The 20,224-nt window shown below is 39.9% G+C and overlaps 1 long non-coding RNA gene across 2 annotated transcripts in view; it reads left to right on the forward strand.

Moving 5' to 3' along the window:
• Positions 1 to 20,224, forward strand: part of LOC128993791 (uncharacterized) — a 31,540-nt gene that overhangs the window by 3,660 nt on the left and 7,656 nt on the right. For both annotated transcript variants that reach the window (XR_008490823.1, XR_008490824.1), the window contains exon 2: positions 6,913 to 6,996. This is a non-coding gene — a long non-coding RNA (uncharacterized LOC128993791). The remainder of the gene's footprint in view (positions 1 to 6,912; positions 6,997 to 20,224) is intronic.

The raw sequence follows: 20,224 nt of genomic DNA on the forward strand, positions 1-20,224 counted from the left end.
TCCATTCCCATTGCATTTAAAGATTGCAAATACCTTAATCTAATCGTCATAAACAGTTCCCACACTCCGGACTACTCGCCTTGACTACTTCCTTCACCACTTCCTACGTCGCGGACCTGTTTCCCTCCCTTTCCATAGCATTTTAGGATTGCAAATACTTTAATCTAATCATCATAAACAATTCCCACACTCCGGACTACTCGCCTTGACTACTTCCTTCACCACTTCCTACGTCGCGGACCTGTTTCCCTCCCTTCCCATTGCATTTTAGGATTGCAAATACCTTAATCTAATCGCCATAAACAGTTCTCACACTCCGGACAGCTCGCCTTGACTACTTCCTTCACCACTTCCTACGTCGCGGACCTGTTTCCCTCCCTTCCCATAACATTTTAGGATTGCCCATACCCTTATCTAATCGTCATAAACAGTTCCCACACCCAGGACAGCTCGCCTTGACTACTTCCTTCACCACTTCCTAAAATATTCTTGATTCTTGATTCTTTGTAGTTAGTTGGTAGGCCATACATTCAATCTAATACATAATTACCTATATAGAAAGAAACTCGAATAAACCTTAGATTTCCCACATGCCTCTGTCTTAATCTAATACAGATGCTTGAAATAGATTTTAACATCCACACAAATCAAAAACTAAATAGTAGAAAATCTATCTATACTATTATAAAGAAGAGGTGGTGTCTGTGTGTGTGTTTGTATGAGGTAATCTCAAAAACTACTGAACCGACTGGGCTCAAATTGCACACAAATGAAGCTACAGCTCCGAGGATACATATAGAACTATTCCCGCTTCGATATTGTCCTAGGGCTCTGCCCCGTGGGCTTTCAAAAATTTGAGGTGAGAGATTTAAAAGTAAATATTGATTGATGGTATCCATGGTAACAAAGAACAAACCTACAAAGTTTAAAAATGTAAACAAGCAGAACTAACTGTCAAATGAATGTTGATTTCATATTTCCACACAGCTGGTTCAAACATATTAAATACTGCACGAATATTAGAACAGAGAGGGTAAGGATTATAAATTTAAAATAATGATGTCACTAGCCCGAATGTAAACATTATTTGACATTACTTAAATGGAGCTGTCAAACCATATGTTAATATAATTTGAATTTCATTAGTATATGAATCTTTCAGTTACTTCATTTGTTTATGTTTATGATCTATTATACTGAGTCTGTTCTAATATTTGTGAAATGCTGTAATAATATTTTAGAGGGAATAATTCGTTGTAAAAAAATTGTTCATGGATATAGGAAATAATTAAGATTCTATAATCATTGCCCTATCAATCTAGGAGTTTTATGAGGTTTATTGTGATAGTTTTTCGTTTACAGTGCAAACCATGAAATACATTCTTTTATTATACCTTAAAATCTATCTTTGGTTTTGTATGGTAGGTAGCATAAATAAGTAATCACAGTAAGATTTAACAAAAACGTACTATTATCAAGTTAAGTAGTACAGTTAAATTTTGTTTCTAAATTTGGCATTTGGAAAACCATTTGGCATGTTTCTAAGAACCAACATTGTCTCTTTTGCATACTGACCCCGATGCAAGGCCCGGGTATAGCTGCTAGCAAATAGAATAGTAGCGCTGATTTGCAGTAGCTGTTCAAATGGCGCTACTAATTGCACCAACGATAACATTAGGTTTAACGAGTACCTAGGTTTTTGCTGCCTACAGGGAGGGCAACGAAGTGTGATTTTAAGGAACATATCATTAGCTTACTATGAAATAAATACATTTGCCAAGTTTGATAAAAATTGATCCATAAACAAGCAATATTACAACAGTTTACTTATCCTACTAATATTATAAGTAAGAAAGTTTGGATGTATGGATGGATGGATGGATGTTTGTGACAAGTAAACGCGAAAAATACTAACGCTAATTTTAACCAACTAGCAACAAAAAGTTGTGGTACACAATGAGAACTTAACTTTTTTTCATGGTTTAGGTGCAGTGGTAGAAAATTAGGGCTATGGTAGATACTGTAGGACACTATAGGATACCGTATAAATTAAAAGACAAAAATTTCTTAAACCGTGTCCTCTCCCATAACTACAATAAGCATTTATACTTATATGCCAACCCCGTACGAAGGACGGGTACTCTGCTAGTAATTTATAAATAAAAAAACTTTTTTAAAACAAAACGTTTTTAAACGTTCTAAAAAGTTGAAAATAATTGATAAATATGTGGAGTGTATAAATACTTGTAAGATTTCAAACAAAAAGCTTAGGGTGCAAACGGTGCATGCAATAGCTAATTTACAATAACCTAACCTATTGAACTAATGTATTATCATCAATTGCATGCACCCCATGTTTTTCGTTTTAAATCTTACAAGTATTTATAATCTCCACATATTTATAAATTATTTTCTACTTTTTAGTGCGTTTGAAAGCGTTTTGTTTTCAAAAAGCTTTTTATTTGTAAATTATATTTTACTTTTTAGTGTTTAATGTGTGTGTGGATGTTAAATCTATTTCAAGCACCTACGGTATCAGTTTAAGTCAGGGGCATGTGTGAAACCTAAGGTTTATTTGAGTTTCTTTCCATATAATTATGTATTACATTGAATGTATGGCCTACCTACTGTACTAACTAAAAATATATCAATCTATTTAATTTATTGTTTACTTTATAGAATACTAAATAAATAACAATTTACATTATTAACAAACACCTTTATATCTGCACTAGCTGTACCCGCGGGCTTTGACCCGTTTAACTTCATAAGTGAGCTCGTTCGCATGGCTCAATCACGTCCTGGTTGAAGTTTGTTCGCTACGCTCACTCACCTTTTGGTTGCAAATTAGCTGTTGTCATAAATGTAAAAAAAAAAAATAGTGCTGCACCCTGTTGGTAATGCTTGCAACTTTTAATGCTATTGAACATCATAGAACAGAACCAACATGTTTAATTGAAACAGCTGTTAAGATTCATTAATCCCATTTAAATATGAGAACTCATAAGGGTTAACATGGGAAACTCCAGAGCCACTGGGGCGGAGCCCGAGAGTCCGATCAGAATAAAAACAGTCTAAAGAATCGGTGTACCAAATTTCAGCCTCCTAGGTAAATGGGAAGTGGGAGAATTAGTGATGAGTGAGTGAGTCAGTGAGGGCTTTGCCTTTTATATGTATAGATTCAGATTTTTTTTCTTTATTTTGAAATACTTACTTTCCGTGTCCGGAAATCAGACTTCGCTTTTCCAAAAATTAGCTACCGATATGGCTTTGTCATTCGCATGTAAAAGATCATCTAATGTGCAAGACTGGTCTACGCGTGGGCAGATTAGCAGATGGCCAGGATCCTGAACAGCACCACACGCGCACAAGATGTTTTCTTCGTCTGGTAAGAGACCCCATTTCTGCATCTTTGTCTTGCATTTTGGTACCTCGACCCTAATTCGATTTAGGGTCTTCCACGCCGTGTAATGAAGGCCTCCACCTGGAGCCAGTTCCTCCCTGGCTGGTATGGGAGGGTTAGTCAACATGGCCTCCCACCTTGCCACCCGATTGCTTGAGAGTAATCCATCCAGGACTCGTGTCCTTGATAAAAAGCTCTTTCTGGACTGAAGCCGTCGATCTGCAGGTTGGTGGCCGTGTAATGGGTGACGAGGGTCTGTCTCTTGCTTAGTCCTTTCTGCGTCGGCAGCGACATGACGTCGGATTGATGGAGATCCCTATGATAGGATAGAGTTTGTGTACTGGGGTCACACCCAGTTTCAAACACCCAGTTACAATCCGAGCCATGTCATTGACTGCAATGTCAACCTTTTTTGCATGTGACGATGCATTCCATACTGGTGCAGCGTACTCTGCAGCCGACACACTAAGCGCTAAAGCTGAGGTTCTGAGGACATTAGTGTTAGCACCCCAGCATCTGCTGGTGAGCTTCCTGATGATATTATTCCTCGCTGAGACTTTACCTCTTGTCACAATACAATGCGCCTTAAATGTCAGTGTGCGGTCCATTATAACACCAAGATATTTGGGTGTAGGACAATGCTGAAGACGGTCTCCCCGCCAACTCACATTTAACTCACGGCCTGCTTCTCTATTGTTTAGGTGAAAGGCACAAACTTGGGTCTTAGCAGGGTTCGGCTTGAGGTGATTTGCGTCATAGTACTGGGAAAGTTCATTTAGAGTCAGCTTCTGTTCCACCTCTTCAAAACTCCTACCTTGTGCCGCCACCGCCGTATCATCGGCATATATATACTGACGTGTAGCGTTTGGCAACGTTTGGTCGTTAGTGTAAATGTTATAAAGAGCTGGGGCTAAGACGCTACCCTGAGGCAATCCATTTCTTTGATTCCTCCATCTACATTTCTTGCCTTGAAGGGACACGAAAAACCGCCTGTTATGAAGAAAAGTGTCGATTATTGAAGTCAGTTGATAGTCTTTGGCAATACTGTACACTTTTCCCAAGAGTCTTTGATGGTTTACGGTATCGTAGGCAGCTGTTAAATCTACAAAAGCGACACCCGTGATCTGTTTTCTCTCAAACCCATCCGCAATGTGCTGGGTCAGGTTTAAAACTTGGCCACAACAAGACTTGCCTGATCGTAAGCCTGCTTGTTGTGGAATGATCTTTTGTTCCAGAAAATCGCCGATTCGATTGAGTATCAGACGTTCTAATATTTTATATGTGTGGCATAAGAGGGAAACAGGTCGAAAGTTCTTAGGATGTTTTGGATCTTTCCCAGGTTTGAGCAGTGCAGCCACACGAGCTTTCCTCCATGCCTTTGGTATATGCATTTGGCTTACGCACATGTTCATGAGGCTCAACGACCATTGCATGGCATTTTTACCTAGGTTCTTTAGTTGTTCGACTCTGATCTCGTCAATACCTGGAGCTCTATTAGTCTTTAAGCTGGTAATAACTGCAGTTAGCTCGGACATGGTGAATCTCTTCGGAATGGTGGTCTCTTCCAGGAAGTGACTCTCACTTGCCACATCACGCACAACAGGCTCCCGGTATTTCCTTCCATAGGTTTTGCCATTTAAAAGAAGGTTGGTAGCGACTTGATCAGCAGTAACTGTTGTAAAGTTGTCTTTTGGTTTTGCCGCATCTCCATTTATGTTCTTGAGGAACTTCCAGACCCGTCTGCTGTTCACCTGCATATCTAAACTCTCCACAAGATCACACCACTAGTTTTGCGATTTTAGGCAATGACTGACATAAGCTTTTCACCTGCTAGAAGTGTGTCCTCAGCAAGCAGTGGCTTTGCCTCTTCAGAAATATTTGAAATATTTGTTTGTGTAAAGAATCTCTTGGGAGCATAACCTGTACCTCTTAACATCTGCTCTTCGAACTGTCAAATTTAAGTATTTACAGCTGACTTAAATTAATTGATATATTTACAATCTTTCAAAATGTAAACACGGAAAATTTGGAAGCCCATGGGGGCGTAGCCCAAGGGAAAATGAAATGATATACTAAAATATTGCATTGTCATCCAAATATTACGTTAAAACAACAAGTAAAATGGGTAAAATGTATGGTATATTTTAGTGTTGCGGAATAAAACTCCGCATGCGCCAACTCCTGTTTTACTGGTTGAAGGCGCCTCCTCGAGGGTTAATGTACCTATTTGTCCAGAATACTAATCCCATTGTATCTCCTTTCACTTAGATTTACACGACTAAACTTAATATTTTTTAATAGCACAGTTTTGTTCAAGGAAAGGCTCTAGGCCAGGATTTTGAATTGTAGAAAAAGGAGAATATCAGCTTGCTTACCTTGAAAGTGTAGGTAGGCCATAGAACAATAGCACGGTTATTTCTCCCATAACTATTACTTTATTGAAACGTGTTGTGTATCCTAAAGTAACACAAATCATTGCTTGGTGTTTTATTGTAATTCTTATAACTCTCAAAATCCATAAACAGTTGCAGGTTTACAATATCTGCGATTTTTTCACCAAGCAAAAAGTACGGTACGTACATATACTTTTCTGCTTTTCTCAAATCTCCAGTAAAGGGCCTTATTAAAACTCAATATTACACCTACAAACACATATCCTGAAAACCACAACAAATAGTGTAAATTAGGGATGGTCAAGTCTCGAAATTTCGGGAAATTTTCGGGAAATTTTAAATCTTGTTACACGAGACGAGATTTCTTTTTGGCCGAGATTTTTATCGAGACGAGAAAAAAAAAAAAAAAATTAAAAACGCCTGCAGAAAGTCAATGCAATACCCGCAATACAGGAGCGTGTTGTAGTTGCGTTTCCTTTGCGAAGGCGTTCTTATTTAATTAATTCTTCAAATGTAAATATTACTTTAATTATTTAATAACATTTGAGAAGTTTTGTTAAGTGTTAGCAGTGTGAGGAATGTTTTATTACTATAAAAAAAGGCAAAACAAGTAACTATTTTATCAAAATTAATATTTTATTTTATGATTTATTTTATTTTAGGATAAGTTGAACTCTATTCTAACTGATATCACTATGTTTCCTAATCGTAGGCATTTTTAATAATTTAGGCATGATTAATAAAAAAATGTTATGCTGATGTTTTTTAATAAAAGATTGTAAATATTCTTGCCTATTATCATTATTTTTGTATTTAAACAGTCATCTAACAATGTTACAAAATCAGGTAAAAATTCCGAACGTGCATTTCCCGTTGTGTATGAGAAGGGAAATCCCGTCTCGATCTCGTCTCGAAATTTTATGAGAAATAAAAAATCTCGTCTCGTCTCGTCTCGAACTAAAAATCCAATCTCGTCCATCCCTAGTGTAAATATATCCATTTTACAGTGAGTGAGTGCTATTTGCCTTTTAAAACTACGGTAAGCTATAGATTTTTCACAAAACATTATTTATAGTCCCACAAATTTATGACAAGAGTTTTTTTTTACTATTTCAGAGTCTATTTTGATTACCTACAACTTCAGGATACTCGGTTTATAAACTGTATTCAACCTACTGAAATGTTGGCCATGACTTTGAGGTAAGCTCTATTTTACAATATTTTATACAGGGGTGCCCATCCCCCCCTAGACTCATGACGCACCCCCCCCCCAATTGAGCAACAGCCCCCCACCACCATAAATGAGGTACACAACAAATGAGAAACATTATTCCCCCGCCCAGTACGATTTGTAAAACTAAAAGAAGTTTTATACATTTTTCTTAGATATTTAAAATTCAAACCCAGTTAATCTATATAAATAAAGTTATAGTTTTGTCTGTACATTGCTCAGAACTATACATATTTTGGGTTATTTTTACGTTTTATACATTGAAGAAGTTGAAACATGTCTTATCTCAATTTACGTCTGTCTGTCACGGCCCAGAAGGCATTTTACGCAGCCTACTCTAAAGAAAACTAGAGTACCGATTATGATTCTAATGGTTTAATTGTATTCACAAGATTGGCGAGAGTGTCCTTATAGCCATTAAAATATGGCCTCACTATTTTGGAAATAAAATAACGGACGATCAAAAACCCAATTTTGTGTGATTTTTCTAGTTTTTTCTCCATGTTTACTACATACGTCATTTATGAAATACTAATAATCTGTTAAGGGAACACGTCATTATATGAAATTACGAACAGCTGTTTTTATAAAGATTCCTTTTTCTAGCTGTCACTGGTATGTTTACATTTTTTTTTTTACAGCATAATTTATTTCTGGTTCAATGTAGACATTATACACAGAAGTGTTAACAAAATTAATAAGAAATGAACTATAATTAACATCGTGGGTTCGCCCAAACCTGAGTCACCCTGTAACATAATTAATTTAGAGAATAATTTAATCTTCTTTAGGCATCATTCCTCGAATAGATCTTGAGGGAGCCTTCGACGTAGCCTCCTGTTCTCAGTTGCTTCACCAAGATGAAAGGTTGCACTAGGAACATCGTTTAAATGTTGTTTACGAATACTGTTTAGGCTCTAACCACTTCCGATCACGTTTGTAAGCAAATCCAAAACCAAGTGAGATTAATAACCGTGTGGCTTTGGCTTACATAACGGGTTTGATTTACCACGGGGTACTAATATGTAACTGTAAATTAAATTAAATAACTAGCCATCGTCCAGGTCGGGAACCGGAGATTCTGTGTGTATCAAGTTGTACTTGAGTTTTGGTTACCGGGAAAAGACCGTGAATCAGTGTTGTACAGGACTGGAAAACTTATCTTTCTATATAAATAAAATTAGAGTTTTATAAGTCACCTCAATTTAAGGAATTTTTAATGCTAGAATATCTATATAGCGTATGTAACCTCTGCTTAACGAATTGTCAGCCTTTCTCTTGATATAACGATCCCCTCTCCCTCCCTTTGGAAACATCACAGCTCCTTTGATGAAAATGAAACGACGCTTGCGCCAACAATCGTCTGCTCCGTTTTACACTTCACTGTCTGCTGTGCGCTATCACAGACAAGGGGAAACAAAGGCGCTATGTTACAACAAATTTCAGATAAAACAGCTGGGGAATGATGACGATATAAATGCTTAGTAAACTGTGATTGAGTGATAAGTAACCATGGTAACTTTGGTAAGGCTGTGATTGGCCAATGAGTCGGCCTAAATATGGCGACTTGTTGAATTTGTGTATGAATTGAAGATAAACCCAATAAAGATTGTTCTCGTTACATTCTTTTTTAAGAGTGTTTTTATTATCTCTAAATATAATTTTACACTTTTTTATTACTTATCTATCAATTCCTATGCTGTGTACAGCACCTACCGGTAGCCTATCTGTCTATCATAGCAGTACCTTATACTGTAATACTTTTAAAGGTTCCTTTAATATTAACGTTATTTATAGCAATCCAGTGTTTGGCATGGTTATTAATTGAGTTTGGATTAGCTATAATTTTAAACGTTGCCGTTTGTACAACTGAACCAAGATAAATTATTTGAAATGTACAATAATAATGTTATTGCACAATAATAATGATTGTGCAATATTGAATTTCGTTTATAAAAATGCAAATCGTGACGTTAATGGCTGTTTACAACGTTTTAATGGGTTTGTCATCTGTATCTATCACAGTAGTTGAGCCATCCCGTGCCCTCCCTCTTATATCTCACATCTTGCTAATCTTGAATAATAATTTCATACTCGAATCCTAAACTATCCTAAAATCCTATTTTAACTAATTGAATTCATTAATATAACTATTGTCATTAATCGACTTTCTATCTGGCGACTTCGTAATATAGTCGTCACGTTGAACACTGTTGCAACTAACTTTATTCACCCCCCCCCCCCCATTTGAGTTTTTTGAGCCCCCCCCCAAGAATTTCAATGACGCAGTCTGCGTCACAGCCCCCCCTTGTGGGCACCCCTGTTTTATAGTAATGTTTTAACCCGTTTAAAGCCGTAATGTAAAGTTAATGTGTAAAATATTTCCTTTAAAAAATTTAACGTACCTATTTGTTACAGTTGTTTTCTTTTATAGTAGCCTATCTTGTGCAATGATAGAAGTTAAGTGAAATTTCACATCTATTAAAGTTAAAGTCCTCTGAACTCAAGTACAAGACTCTCTACTTTAGAATCAAAGTGGGAGGAAGTCAATACAACTTTAGAACAGTAATTGCTTTATTGGAATTTTTACAAATTGATTTTTTTCATGCCAAACACATTAATTACATAAATTAATCTGCAATTGAAGCTCTAATAGGAGTGAATTAATTAAATGGAGTTGTGTCATTGTCTTCACCTGTCGCTGAATCAGATGTCCTATAGTCCAATCTTGTGGAAGAATTTAATTTATTAATTAATCATTTTAATTTAATAATGGTGGTCTATTGTCTGTGATTAAACTCAAACTAGATAACCCGTTGCTCGAAATCGAGCAAAACTGCAACTTGTAATAAAAGCATAAAGAACAAACACATAAACAACAACGAACTCAATCAAGCACTCTAATTTCTATGACTGATTGTAGAAATATGAAAAATATTATGTTGTAAAAAATTAAAAGTTATCTACAATATTTAAGTATGGATCCGCTCCCATACTGCTTTGGTTATCTGTTATAACAGTTATGTACATTATAACATAAATGTACTGTATGCAGGTGCCCTCTATGAGCACTTATACAGGGAGCGGCAGAAATATCTGACGGTTTTCAAGCGAGTACAGTCCGGCAGCCGAGTGGAGGGGGGTGGTGGGGAGCGGCTCATTCTCAAGGCCAAGTGTGACCATTTTAGTCGCCATGGAGCAGTGGACCAGTATACATCGCGCGTTTGCCGTTGAGGCGTTTTTTAAAAATGGCGATTCTGTTGTTGGTACGCAACGTAAGTTTCGGAGGCATTTTAATGTGGCTCGTGGGGAACCTATCCCATCCCGAAACACCATCAAATTGTGGGTGGATACCTTTAGATCACAGGATCAACTGCAAAACGTAGGCCTACAGGCCGTCCAAGGCCAGTGAGGACGCCTGAGAACGTGGAGCGAGTGCGACAAGCTGTGCTAACGAGCCCGCATCGCCCGGAGCGTAGACAAGCTGCTGCTTTTGGCATGTCTGATCGCTGTCGGGTGAAAGTGAAGGCCTGAGTGCAATATTCGTCGAATATAGCGATCAGACATGCCAAGAGCAGCAGCTTGTCTACGCTCCGGGCGATGCTGGGTCGTTAGCACAGCTTGTCGCACTCGCTCCACGTTCTCAGGCGTCCTCACTGACCTTGGACGGCCTGTAGGCCTACGTTTTGCAGTTGATCCTGTGATCTAAAGGTATCCACCCACAATTTGATGGTGTTTCGGGATGGGATTGGTTCCCCACGAGCCACATTAAAATGCCTCCGAAACTTACGTTGCGTACCAACAACAGAATCGCCATTTTTAAAAAACGCCTCAACGGCAAACGCGCGATGTATACTGGTCCACTGCTCCATGGCGACTAAAATGGTCACACTTGGCCTTGAGATTGAGCCGCTCCCCACCACCCCCCTCCACTCGGCTGCCGGACTGTACTCGCTTGAAAACCGTCAGATATTTCTGCCGCTCCCTGTATGTCAACCACATACTGTAAAGTGAGCTTTTCAGACCTAATGTAGCAAGCTAAATACCTCTCTTGACACCAATCAGTATGACACACTAGCATTGTTAAATTATTTCAACAATATGTTCGGTTTTGGGCGTGTTTTAATTAAGGGCCCCAAACAAAGTCTCTGGTTGGTACCATAAGAGGGAAGCAAGTGGATCTAACGACGGATATAGAAGGGATACGCATTTAACATCTCTGTCCCGGCCAGTCTTTTCTTTCTTAAAATGTAAGCCACCTCAATGTAAACATAAACATTCATTTGTCCGAGGTTGGATGTATCACCACGGCGGTACTGCCACTCTGTGTCCGTCAAATGTTCCATTGGGAGGTTGATGCAAGAGCGCAGGGCCGGATCTAGACAATTTTTGAGTGGGGGCAAACTAAAATTTGCCGCCCCTCCCCCCCCTTCACCCACAACAAAAAATCCCTCACAAATTAAACAAAAATGGAATAGGTAAAGTGGAATAGGTAGATATAACGAATTCCTTGATATAACGAATTTTTTTTAATCCCCTAGAACTCTCCATAAGACACAATGTATATTTTACCTCTACATAACGAACAAACTATAACAACGACCTTGATTTAACGAATTTTTCGTGATTTCGGCTAAAATAAGACACCTCAATAAGTATAACAAATTTATCATTGTCAGAACCTCTACATTGCGAATTTAACCTCTGCATAACGAATTGTCTACGTCTTTCCCTCGATATGACAAATCCCCCACCCAATTATTGTTTTGGGAAAATCTGTTTCTTTATCAAATGAAATGGAAAGGTCACCTCATCGCTTGCGCTAACATTCTTCTGCTCCGTTTTACAATTTACATCTTTGTCTGCTGTCTCTGCGCGCGCTATGTTGCAACTGAGAACTGATTTCATTCACTGAGGACTGATGACGACGTAATGTTTAGTAAGCTGTGATTGGGCGATATGGGATAACTATGGTGAATTGTACAATTTTTTTGATAAAGAAAAACCTAAGAAAGAATATAAAAACAAAACCAAAGAGAAAGAATAACAACATCGCTATTTTAACATTCCTTTTACGAGTATTTTTACTATCCTTAAGTTGGCTATGATTATACTCTTTTATAATGACTTATCTAATAATTTATTGTTTTCAATACGATTTGTTTCAACTAGCATTAGCAACACCAATGCTATAGTTAATGATTATTATTGACATTCCTCTGTTGTGATAAATCAGTACTGTACTGTAAGTAGCCTACCGGCACAGACAATAAAGTATTATATTGTCTGTGCTACCGGCCTATCGCGAGCAGTAGCATACAAAACTTTCTACTGTTTTGTTTTGTTCTTTACATAATTTATGACTACGCAATACAGTGTTTGGCTAGGTTTTAGGAGGGTTAGAACAAGCTGTGATTGGTTGTGGCCATTGTCATGATTGCGCAATATTCAAGATCCCTCCCCTTTATTATGCCGGATAATTTAGGTTCTACTGTACAATGTAAACACTGTACTGTAAAGAATTGTAGCCCATGCTACTTTAATTGTACTGTATTTTAATGAGGTCAAGTCCCGACCTATATTGATCGACGCTGGTTCTGGAACCTCGACTTAGCGAAATTCCTGGAAACCTAACCTCTATATAACGAACCACGGCAGGGCGGCATGGCGCCTTGACAGGGATGGCGATCAGCTGAAATTGTAAACAAACTTTGCTGTGCTGCTAACTATGCTATTAGGGCTCTCAGTGTTTTCTACTCCGTTGCAATTTATATTGATTTCTATTGTAAAATTATTGTTTGTTTATTACGTTATGCAGTTTTGAAATTACTTAATTGACGTTCCTTATGACGTTCGGCTCATTAAAAACTTTTACAAACAGTATTAAACAAATTTTCTGCAACCAGAAATTTGCCGCCCCTCAACCCTGCCGCCCGGGGCAACCGCCCCCTCTGCCCCCCCCTTGTTCCGGCCCTGCAAGAGCGGTCACATTCGCATTCCTTCCAGCCACTCCCAGTTCTTCGTCTTACTGGTGGCATTTAATTTTAAATTTAAATAAAAAACAAAAGTTAACCAAATAACAGAATACACTACAAAGGAGTTTTAATACACATTGTAAATTACATGATAATATAGTAATTTGATTTAACACCTCAAACATTAAAATCCGTCAAGCTGTTATCGAGTTACAACTGTGAAAAGGAAACCGCCTGCGTATTAATATATAGATAACTTTGTTTACATTACAACCAAACATATGGATATGGTTTGAAATAGTGCTTAAGCTTAACCACAGACTGTGGACTTATTACTTTACTGTGGAGCACAAAAGAATGAGAGTAAGACCAATGGACGGTAACTCATGTACAGGGGATAAGGAAAGCTTAGAATCACCGAACCAATATTTACAAAAGTATTGTGTACTGGCAACGCCTGTCATAAAAATGTTAAGATAAATTGTATTTATTGTATATTAAACATTTATGACAGTTAATAAATGTCATAAACTGTTAAATGAGTTTTTTTTTATTTCAATAGACATGATTTAGCCCCTGAGCTGAATTGATGACTATAATATAATTGTACAATTACCTCGTCACAGCTCCGTAATTTCCGGTATGTATACGGAAACTACGGAGCTGTGACAAGGTAATTGTACTATTATATTTCATCCTTTGGTAAAACAGTGTTTTTATCAAATCCAAAAAGAAAACATTAGGTATATTTTTTCTGCAACGTAGCCTTGTATTTTTTTAATTTTTACAACAAGTATTTATAGTATATTCCACCGGCGCCTGTCTCGTGTGTTTGTCACTTGGCCAAGTTTGTAAATTCGTGTTGTTTAAATTTTTTTGTGTATTTCGTGTTTATAGACATATTTATTTCGACAAGTTCATCGAATGAATGCTGTTTTATATAACGTTCTACCATCAACCTGAAGATGTACTTGCACTAACTACACACGGATCGTTTGACGAAAAAAGGTAACATAAACCATTTTTATATTGCAATTTACGATCCAGAGGCTTACACACCATGAAAAAAATGAATAAATGTCATAAAACCGTCAAATGATTTCATCATTGGGTAATAACAGTGTTTTTATCAAATAGAAAAAGAAACCACTACATATATCTTTTCACAACATAGCCTTATATTTTTATAACAAGTATTTAACTAATTTTAAAGTGACTTTCATTGAGGTCTAGCTGTTTTATGTGTTAATTCTTTATTCTTTTATTACAAGTTGCAGTTTTGCTTGATATCAAGAAATGGGTTAATTGTTGATACCTGATAATTGTAAATCTCCCATGGAAGTCACTTATTTGCTGTGGTCTTCATTTTTTGTTAGACAACACATAAGTAAGGCCTCTTGAGAAGGAATTCTTTTAATTTAGCCTAGCTTAAAACTTTCATTTTCAATACTTCTCATTTCTATTTTTAGAACCTTATTGGATACTTTAAGTACACATGAATTAAGGTAAATTTTTGGAAATTTATACATACAAAGTTTGGAAAGTGTTTGTAATACAACAGATTTTAAACGTATTTTGATTACATCAACTTCAATGGCATTTCTGAATCAGATATTTTATTATTATGATGTTCTGGATCTATATATATAAAAGGCAAAGCCCTCACTGACTGACTGACTGACTGACTCACTCACTCATCACTAATTCTCCCGCTTCCCATTTACCTAGGAGGCTGAAATTTGGTACACTGATTCTTTAGGCATTAAATAGGAAAACTAAGTTGTTTTTATTCTGATCAGACTCTCGGGCTCCGCCCCAGTGGCTCTGGAGTTTCCCATGTTAACCTTATGAGTACTCATACGGTATTTAAATGGAATTAATGCATCATAACAGCTGTTTCAATTAAACAAGTTGGTTCTGTTCTATGATGTGCAATAGCATTAAAGTTACAAGGATTACCAACAGGGTGCAGCACTATTATTTTTTTAAATTTATGACAACTGCTAATTTGCAACCAAAAGGTGAGTGAGCGTAGCGAATAAACTTCAACCTGGAGGCGAGTTAGCGTAGCGAACGAGCTCCAACCTAAAGGTGAGTGAGCGTAGCGAACGAACTTCAACCAGGTTGTGATTGAGCCATGCGAAAGAGCTCACTTATGAAGTAAAACGGGGCAAAGCCCGCGGGTACAGCTAGTCTAGTATATATTTCTGTAATGCTTTTAATCCATCTTAACCTAAATTAACAAATATTAACCTAAATATTTACAATAAATGTACATATCTGTAACGAGCCTTTTTCCTAGGGGGGTAAATATTTGCTATTTGGCCGCGCACCGATTGTTGGGGTAAGCAAGCGGCGGCGGCGAACCTGGCTAGCACCCTTTGACCCGGCTTATCAGTTCGGATAAGCTTGGGTATCCTGGGACTACCGGATAGCCGAGCAGGACATTCTAGTGGTGGATCTCGTAGAGTGAGGATAGTGTTGGTGTCCTGTGCCTGTGGAGACGGCTGGCGTACGTTGGAGGTACAGAGTGTACGAGGTGTGACAGTTGGTGTTAAGTTGGGTGTTAAGACCCACTGCTGGTGAGTGGACGACGTTCTTTGATTTTGGTTAAAAGCTGATATTATTAGTTTGAATATATTAATATCTGATTTTATTGCGAGAGTTAGAGTTGTAACCGTGCTGGTCGAAGCCTGACGGTAGTTAGGATTTATTAGTCAGGAATAATATTAAAGTATATTCCTGACGGTTCTGGGCAGGTGCTAGAGCGCAAATAATATAATTTAATCGACTGTAGTAGATATTATTTTGCGTTGTACCTAGAGTTAGTTATATTACTAATAACTCTGAGGCCCGACAAACCTAGGCTGCACGATTTAGCGTGCGTAGTTGGAAGCACGAGGCCAGCAGGCTAGTAGCTAGTTTTATTAGCCTATTAACAGAAGCCCAGCTAAGTAACATAAAGTTGGTAGTAGCAGTAGCAGTAGTAGGGTTGTTATTGGTTATTCATTTGATTATTTTAATTTAACCTGAACAGCTTGCTTAGTAGTCCAACACGTTATCTTGGTAGCTTGGATAGCGGAGTACCGGCTATCAGATAATATATTTATCTAGTGTTTGGAACGTAGTTAATATTTATTTATCTGCTACTAAGTAGCTCAATATTTTAATAGTGCAATTGCCATTTAGTTTTGCTTGTTTGGCTTGGTATTTATTGAGACCAGCTACTAGTGGTGTAGCCACCCTACCTATAGTGTACTTGTATATTATTATGTGGTACGATTATTGAGTGAACTGTTTGATTCTTAGCTTGGGCATTAGAGTTGTGTATTGGATTGTAGTGGCCTAGTAGACCCCGCCTGGTGATAACGCGCGTTGTGGTTTTTATTGGCAAGTCGTCGTGTAACTCACCGTGTTTTAGGCACTCTGGGCTTAACTATTGGATAGTTAGGACGAAGCCCGAGTTGCGTAGTCAGCAACGACCCTCTAGGAGTGTGGAGAATCGGCGTAGGCCTGGTAGTGATTATTGCACGTTTGTTTTGGTGACTTGTTTTTGACTTGTTCACAGTGCCCGTGTATGAGCCAGTCCTATACCGGTTAGACCCGGCTTTTGGCCTAGTGGTTTCCCTGACCTTATCGCAGACCCTGGAACTTTACCCAGCCATTGTAGGCTGAGCTATCCTTGGCAAACGGTTGCGACTGCACTTACTTTTAATATTTATTTTTCCCAGTGCAGAAAGCAGCGTCGCAAGATGGCGCCTGCGAACAGGGACTGAGGTTGGCAGTGGTGCTGAGTGGCTGACGTATTAACGGCGCCCGAACAAAATAATTTTATTTGTGCAGATTTGCTGCGGACTTGTGCAGATTGGCTGCGGACCTGAGCTGTTGAGCAGAGTTTTAGGCAGACCTGCTGTGATTTTATAGTCGGTTGGGTAGGCCTAACCTGTTTTCTGTTACAGCGTGGTGTGTTGTGAACCCTAATTTATTTAGTGGTTGTATACATAGATATTAGTTGGTAAATATTATTTTGCTAATTAATTGAGCTTTAGTGTTGAATATTATTTGAGTGAGAACCCTTATTGTGTATTTGTGGTTTGACGTTCACACCTATATTTGGTTTGATTTATAGTACGGTGTTAAATAGATTTTAATCGGTTTCGCTCTTATTTTTGCGGATTAGTCGTGGTATTTGAATTTTAAATATGGTTGTGACTACGAGTACGACGTCTGTGCTAGGCGGTACGCCTATCACGTCTGCTATTGTTACAACGACTAGTTCTGGGGTTAGCTCCGAACTGTCGGTGGTTACGACATCGTCATTGTGGCCGGCGTCTTCGCTCGTTTGGCCGACTATTTCATCGGTCGTGGCTACGACGGTGACAACTTCTTTGACCTATTCCGCGCCAGCGACTATGTCCTTGGGGTCGCAGCCCCGGGACGGTCGCGTGGGTTGGATCTATGACCTCTCGAAAGGGGAGCTCATGAGAACGATGGACCAGTATGGTTTGGTGACCACTGGGACTTCTGCTGAATTACGGCAGAGATTTTCATCGTTTTGGAAGCAGCGGAATGCCCGTCGGTACAGCCATGATAGGCTGTGTACGGCTGGGGCTGCTGCACCGACATATGTACACCAAGCTACTACAACTGTGGAGCTTCCTGACCCCCTGAGAACCGTACCTCAGGTAATGGGTAATGCGGAATCGAATCAAGCAGAGATAGTGGAACTTAGCAGGGAGTTAGAGGCGGTCAAAGAGATTCTTGGGTTGTCTTTGGAGACTGATACCCGGACTCTTCGAGAATATCTGGCATCGGTGGTGCGACAGGCGAGAGGCTCGCCGAGTAATGAGGTCGGCTATGGGTTCGAAAGACCCGCCAACCCTACGTCCCCTGTTGTGGCTGCTCCCATGCCTACCTTTGGGTTACCAAGTAGACCCAAGGGATGGCAGCGACCTAGTGATAATTTGGAGAGACCAGTCCGTCCTTCTAGCTTGGAGCTGCCTCGAGGCTCGGATATGCTCTCAAATGAGGCCAGCAGGGTGGAGCCAAAGGATTGCTCCAAGATATGTGACATGGTCCGGAAGTGGGGTTTAAGGTTTGATGGCCGACGAGACCCTGTGTCGTTCCTGGAGCGCCTTGAAGAGCTGATGGTCTCGTACTCTATAATATCAGAAGACCTGCTCAGAGCGCTGCCGGAGCTGTGGCAAGGTTCAGCACTTCTTTGGTATAGGAACTGCAAGGAGCTCCTGTATTCTTTTGAAGCTTTCCGGCATCAATTTGAGATCCAGTTCCTTCCACCTGGTTATCAGAGGAATTTGGATGAGGAGATCCGGAAAAGGACGCAGGGTGAGACCGAACACTTCCGAGATTATGTCGTGGCCATAAGTACCTTGCTTAGGCGTAGCGGTACGTTGTCAGAGCATGGTAGATTGGACTTGATCTACAACAATATGCGTCCTGAGTACAAGCTGATGGTACGCCGGCGTGACTTCAGCAACCTGGCCGAGATGGTGGAGTTGGCTGAAGATTACGAGGCCTATCTGCGAGAGAAGGCAGCCTTCCGACCTCCTCCTTCACCAAACGTAGCGCTGGTTTTGGAAACCGCCTATGTTCCCAAGAAGAAGGCTGGGAAGTGTTTTGAAACGGCCGCGGTCGAAAGACATAATTTTCAGAGACCATCCCTTGAGGCAAAGTCGATTGGGCAGAGAGTAGATTTTGACTCTAACCGGGTCCATGAACAAAGGCCCGTAATGACTAGGGAAGTTGCAGATGGTGCAAAGGATGTGCGTTGTTTTAGGTGCCAGGAGATTGGTCACTTTGCTAGAGGCTGTGGCAAGCCGAGGACCGTCTCCTGTTTTGGGTGTGGGAAACCCGGTCTTACTGTGAACCAGTGTGGATGTCGTGCGGGAAACGGCAGGCCAGCTCAGACATCAGGAGGTCAACTGGGCACGGCCACCGAAAACGAACGACCTCAGAAGAGTGGTCCGAGTGGCTCGGAAAACTGAACAGCCTGGTTGGTGGAGTAGACGAGGACCGGCTAACTTTGGACTCTAGGCCCTTCGTTGAAGTTGTGCTGATGGGCAGCGTTTTTGTGGCGTTACTGGACACTGGGTCCGTCGTCAACTTGGTTGGGCGAGGAGTCGCCGAACATCTTCAACGCCAGGGGATAGAGCCTTACAAGAAACCCGCTCCTCTAAGGATGGCAGATGGGTCACGGTCTAGAGCCGAGTATTCATTCCGATTGGCAGGAGAAGCTGCGAGAAGACGGTGGGTAGGAGATGCCTTGTACGTCCCCACCCTCACCATAGACATGATTCTGGGTATGGATGTCATCCGAGACCTCGGATTGGTGACATGTGGGACAGAGGTAGTAAGAATGGGCGTGGGTGATTACTGTTCTGGCCAAGGTGGCCGCATAGACAGTGTCAAAATTGGTGACGAAGACCCCGAAGGCCCTTGCAATGGAAATCCCCGTCTGGTTTATGATGCTAAATCATTCAGCACCATGTTGGCTGGTAGTGGCGAGTAGAAGAGTTTTTCTTTGTGTTAAGTTTGAGACCTGTGGTGTAGGGTTCACCATTGGGTTAGAGGTTGGAGTATTTTGTTTTGGCCGGAGTTTAAAGATTTTTTTTCTTTTTGGCCGTTTTCTTTTTTTTCATCCCGATGTAAGTGGGGGATGTAACGAGCCTTTTTCCTAGGGGGGTAAATATTTGCTATTTGGCCGCGCACCGATTGTTGGGGTAAGCAAGCGGCGGCGGCGAACCTGGCTAGCACCCTTTGACCCGGCTTATCAGTTCGGATAAGCTTGGGTATCCTGGGACTACCGGATAGCCGAGCAGGACATTCTAGTGGTGGATCTCGTAGAGTGAGGATAGTGTTGGTGTCCTGTGCCTGTGGAGACGGCTGGCGTACGTTGGAGGTACAGAGTGTACGAGGTGTGACAGTTGGTGTTAAGTTGGGTGTTAAGACCCACTGCTGGTGAGTGGACGACGTTCTTTGATTTTGGTTAAAAGCTGATATTATTAGTTTGAATATATTAATATCTGATTTTATTGCGAGAGTTAGAGTTGTAACCGTGCTGGTCGAAGCCTGACGGTAGTTAGGATTTATTAGTCAGGAATAATATTAAAGTATATTCCTGACGGTTCTGGGCAGGTGCTAGAGCGCAAATAATATAATTTAATCGACTGTAGTAGATATTATTTTGCGTTGTACCTAGAGT

Source organism: Macrosteles quadrilineatus, unplaced genomic scaffold (genome assembly GCF_028750875.1).
Source record: "Macrosteles quadrilineatus isolate MER2022 unplaced genomic scaffold, UCM_ALF_1.0 Scaffold_5__1_contigs__length_97177068, whole genome shotgun sequence".
Lineage (NCBI taxonomy): Eukaryota > Metazoa > Arthropoda > Insecta > Hemiptera > Cicadellidae > Macrosteles > Macrosteles quadrilineatus.